Raw genomic sequence first — 5,000 nt, forward strand, 5'->3', positions numbered from 1 at the left:
GATAAATCACAGCTCCACTGTTTTGACGTTTTCTCCACTGTTCCCTTTTTTCCGCTCTCGTTTCTGGTCTTTTGCTTCCTGCCTCGTATTTTTTTTCTCTCTCCTCATGTGTAATTTCTTATTCTTTCCCGAGGCTGGCTCAGCTTGTGAGGCAACAGCGATTTTGACGTGAACTTTTGCCATATGCCAGTAGTTCTGCCAAAAAAATATTAAGTGCAGCTTTCTTCCGCGGCCAAGTATTTTGGCCATCTGCTGAAGTCTTTATCCGCCAACGCCAGGGGACTCCATCAAACCCAAACTGTGAGGCGAGAGAGATGGTGCTCCATACATCTCCCGCGGATGAGTCACGGCCAGCTGATGTACTTCAGGCTAATAACCCAGGCGCTTGTATTGATTGTCAGATAATTTTGGTGGAGTTATTTGCCTTATTGCTTGGCGATGGCATGCGTGGGTTCTCGTATTCCTGGAAATCTTTACAGAGCTCTCCAACAACTTTGGCATGGCGCTGGTAGCGGTTTTGCATTTCTACAAGATATCGCTTTCTTTTTTATTACTTTAGAAAATTGAGGATTTCTCTCAAATTACCCCGGCTCCCAGATGGGAAGCCGGCACGGCCGCGTATGGAAAAGTAATCCTCACATTACATGTAAACAAGTGGAGGTTTGTGTTCTTTTAAACTCGGTTTACTCTTACATGGCAGGGAGAGGTCAGCTTCAGCAAGCCAATACCGGGACTTTTTAGAACACAGACTAACTGCCACTGCTAAAAAAACAAATCCATCTTTTGCTGGCACTCGTACTATTGCCACTGGAGCCAAGTTGAAAGTGAATGGTGTCATTTCGTATAACCAGCCTGCTATGTTTTTCTTTTTGCTTACACTGCTATAAGGATACAGAAAAAAAAGGAGAAAGGGATTGGGGGAAAAGGGATAGAGAGAAAGAGAGGGAGAGTGAGAGAGAGCGATAGGCTTTGCATAGAGAGGAACATCATTATGCAGTGTACGGGACACCATTATCGGGCCCATTACACACAATGACAGCAGGGCATTTATTCTCCACTACCTGCTCCTTAAAAAGTGTAATAAATAACCGGCAGTGCAGCTACCGCGCCGCAAAGGAAAAAGGTCATTACGGCCTGGCCGCCATTTGTCAAAATTACTTCATAATCTCGGGTCGCGGGGAGAATTTTTCCTCCGTTAATTGTAGATGGAACGCATCGAACATAAATTCCCATTAGGAATCAATTTGTTAGACTCCACCCGTTATGACCCGCTCCCCGACACAGCGTGCTGGGTTGGGCTTTTGGGCAATACCACTTAAAGTGCCGCTGGAGATTTTCTTTATCTTTTTTTTCTTTTTTCTCTCTCTTTGTCAGATCAAAGGTAACCTCAGAGTGTGGTATTGTCATTTTTATTAGGCCAGCTTGTAAAGTGTTACCCAAAACTACAGTTTCCACCTTGAAAAACAAATCTCTCATCCACTGCCAGCTCTCCACAGTCAAGTGCCCTCCATGTGCTTTTGTAATATAGCCCTGTGGAGAGTTCTGCTCTCCAGTAGAGAGGGGGGCTTCTCGCAGGGCTAACCCTTTCCTGGCCGACGGATCTCGCTGGGAAAGCATCTGATAGGCCAGATGGCCCAAAGTGGAGAGAATAGCCGTGGTCTAAATGAGACCCTTTGACCAGCCAGCTAGAGGACATCTGAGAGGCTCTCTCTCTCTCTCTCTCTCTCTCTCTCTCTCTGTCTCTGTCTCTGTCTCTCTCTCTCTCTCTCTCTCTCTCTCTCTCTCTCTCTCTCTCTCTCTCTCTCTGTCTGTCTCTGTCTCTCTCTGAAAGCTTCGTCTGAGAGGTGAAACTGTAATACCTTCCTCTATTCAGCTTGTCTTGGAGGTCGAGCAGGAGAGATGGATGCAAAGAAAGAAAGGGAAAGATGGAAGATGGGGGGGATAAGATTCTCTCCTTCTCTCCCCTCCCGCTCTCTCTCTCTCTCTCTCTCTCTCTCTCTCTCTCTCCCCCTCTCTCTCTCTCTGTCTCTGGCCATCTCTATCGCTTAGAACCCAATACCCGCGGCCCTGGGCCGACTCCTGACACTAATATGGCCGCTGCACAGAGAGACTGATTGTTTAGGGTGGGGCAGGGGGATGGTGGTGTGTGTGTGTGTGTGTGTGTGTGTGTGTGTGTGTGGGGGGGGGGTTTCAGACGGACCGTCGGCTCGTCGATAGCGGTGGTGGCTCGCAGGTACCGTGCTGTCTGGCCCCAGAGACGGCTCTAATTGCCGTACATCTGTACAAAGGTTTCTTGTAATCGGGCCCCTCTGACTCCATTTGTCTTCCCCCTCCGTTTCGTGGTGGAACCCTTAATTGGTCTTAGTGGGGCTTTTATCCCTCTCTCTCTCTCTCTCTCTCTCTCTCTCTCTCTCTCTCTCTCTCTCTCTCTCTCTCTCTCTCTCTCTCTCTCTCTCTCGCTCTCTGTGGTCCTCTCCTGGGGCCTGTAGTGGCAGGCCTGACCTCAGGGGGATGCTGCCTCGTCGAGGAGAGAAAGTCAATACTGCTCCAGCCTTCAACACTTTAATTAATGCTCTCCTGACAAGCGGAACACCCCCCCCCCCCAGTTACGTTTCCTCTTCCACTCCCAGTCTCCAAACGTACCTACAGCGCTACAACAACACCACAACCAGGAGCGTAGAATACAAGGCAAGGAGACCATCCGTGTGGCAAGCTATCTATGTAGCCCTCAGCTGCTACTTTTACTGCTGTTATACTTGTTTTTGTTTGTTTGTTTGTCCTACAAGGCTTTTCTAGACTAGGCTTAGCACTAGGAGGATATATAATATTTACTACTGGAGAAGACTTGTTATTTAATTGACGTTTTCTTATTCTCCTTTTCTTTTTCTTTTTTACATTTTGCTATTTGTCTTCCTCCTCCTCCTCCTAACACTAACAGTGTTTCTGGCCTTGCATCCATCCCTGTGAATTAGTGTGTGTACTGTATGTGTGTGTGCATCTATCTTTCGAGTCCTGTATCAGAGACTTTCTAATGTGGAGAGACAGCACTCAAAAAATACTCCATAGAAATGCATGGGGATAGTTTGTCACGCCAATATGGCCGTTGTCTACATATATCCCACCCCTTCCTCGGCAAAACGTCGACATGTGAATACATTGAGCCAATCATGTGGTGTGATGTGAATACATTGAGCCAATCATATGGTGTGTTGTGAAGACATCGTCCCAATCATGTGTTGTGATCTCGCCGCTGGAGCAAGATTGGTGTCGTGAAGCCTTGCGCACGCGCATTTCTGCCGAAATGGATGCCCAACGAGTGCCCAAAAAGCGTTGTCAAATGGCTGCCGAGTGGAGGGACTTGCCTAAAATGACTTTGCCTGTATCCACCCATATTAAGTAGATTAAGTAGTGTGTGTGTGTGTGTGTGTGTGTGTGTGTGTGTGTGTGTGTGTGTGTGTGTGTGTGTGTGTGTGTTATGTGTCTGAGCAAGAGAGAGAGATAGAGAAAGTGTGTGTGTGTGTCTGTGTGTGTGTGTGTGTGTGTGTGTGTGTGTGTGTGTGTGCTTATGTGTCTGAGCAAGAGAGAGATAGAGAAAGTGTGTATGTGTGTGTGTGTGTGTGTGTGTGTGTTTATTTGTGTATGCACACCTGTCAATGGGTCTGGTTTAGTTCCTTTTTTTTGTCTGCCCTGAAGTGAGTCTTTATCTCTGTGAGTGGCGAGAGAGTGCTCTCACTTTGTTTCCTAATTGTTCCGTAAGCATTTTACTGCGGCATTAATGTCATATAACTGGCTTGTCAGCACACTGGGCCGGGCGCAAAATAACGCTGCCGGAGCAATCGGCCGCTCCCAGACCTGTCTTTTACCGTCTGCTCGAGCTTTTCTCTTCAATCAGCGACCCAACACCGCACCTCGAGACAAAACTCCGAGGCTGCGTGCCAGCCGGTAAGAACACAGCTATTTGTTTTCCTACCACATCTGCACACCAAATTTCATTATGTGCCCCGCAAGCAATTTTCACCCCTGCGCTAGGTGGGAAAGGTACGGGTTCATTTCTGATGAATGAGACCGGTTAATGGCCGGGTGGTGGCCACAGCTTGTCAAGCGACGCTAATAGATGTTTGTTTGTGACGGAGTGAATGGTCTCGTTAGTTGCCGCCATGATTTCTGGGTAATTTGGTAACCCCCCACCCCACCTCCACCCCATCCAGGCCTTCCCCGCAGCTGCCTCTGCCTAGGTGCATGCGTGCCTTTGTTTTGGTTGATTCTGATCTTTAAGGGCGCAGCTCAATTAGCCGACTCAAGCGCTCTCACGGTTATCTCCCAAACCGGAGTGTGCCCATTTCCTGCTTAAAAGGACTTTCGTGACAGAAATAAACTGCTACCCTTCCTCCATCTGCTTCAAGAGTAATAAAGCATGCACACACACACGCACGCACACACACACACACACACACACACACACACACACACACACACACACACACACATACACGCACACACACACACACACCCTACCAACATGTGTTCATGCCTTGTACAAGCAGCTTGAGTGTACTTGACACCAGTGAGAAGCCTCGTGGGCCTCATAACACTGTGAGTAAGAGGCTGTATAAATAAAGTTCTTCTTGTACAAACTGGACGGAAGCCATTATTGTTGTAAGGCTGATGTGGCTCTTCTGGTTGACCAGATTCTCCACTAAAATCTGAAACCTGGCCAATGGTGTGACACATTGTGAATGAGGGGGCACGTTTTCATTATTCAACTGTTTGACCAGTAGAGGCTAGTTCTATGTAAGGAGGGGTTTGGCCAGGCTTGAATGGTCAGAGACTTATATTTCATCCGTTTGAGTGAAAGTGGTGCAGTGTGAATAGATGCTCCGACCGAAGTCACCCAAATCCAATGTTCTGCCACAGATTCTATTTTTGACAAGAGATAGAAATTGAATATGTTGTCCTTTATACAATGTCAGTGTTTGTGTGAGAGTCAAAACATGTCTAGA

At 47.5% G+C, this 5,000-nt stretch overlaps 1 protein-coding gene and 1 long non-coding RNA gene across 2 annotated transcripts in view; one reads left to right on the forward strand and one right to left on the reverse strand.

Moving 5' to 3' along the window:
- The window catches only part of auts2a (activator of transcription and developmental regulator AUTS2 a), a 346,312-nt gene that overhangs the window by 206,449 nt on the left and 134,863 nt on the right, over positions 1-5,000 (forward strand).
- Positions 1-5,000, reverse strand: part of LOC125287732 — an 11,105-nt gene that overhangs the window by 3,420 nt on the left and 2,685 nt on the right. Inside the window, exon 2 of the long non-coding RNA XR_007192404.1 lies at positions 491-492. This is a non-coding gene — a long non-coding RNA (uncharacterized LOC125287732). The remainder of the gene's footprint in view (positions 1-490; positions 493-5,000) is intronic.

Source organism: Alosa alosa, chromosome 2 (genome assembly GCF_017589495.1).
Source record: "Alosa alosa isolate M-15738 ecotype Scorff River chromosome 2, AALO_Geno_1.1, whole genome shotgun sequence".
NCBI classification, from domain to species: Eukaryota; Metazoa; Chordata; class Actinopteri; order Clupeiformes; family Clupeidae; genus Alosa; species Alosa alosa.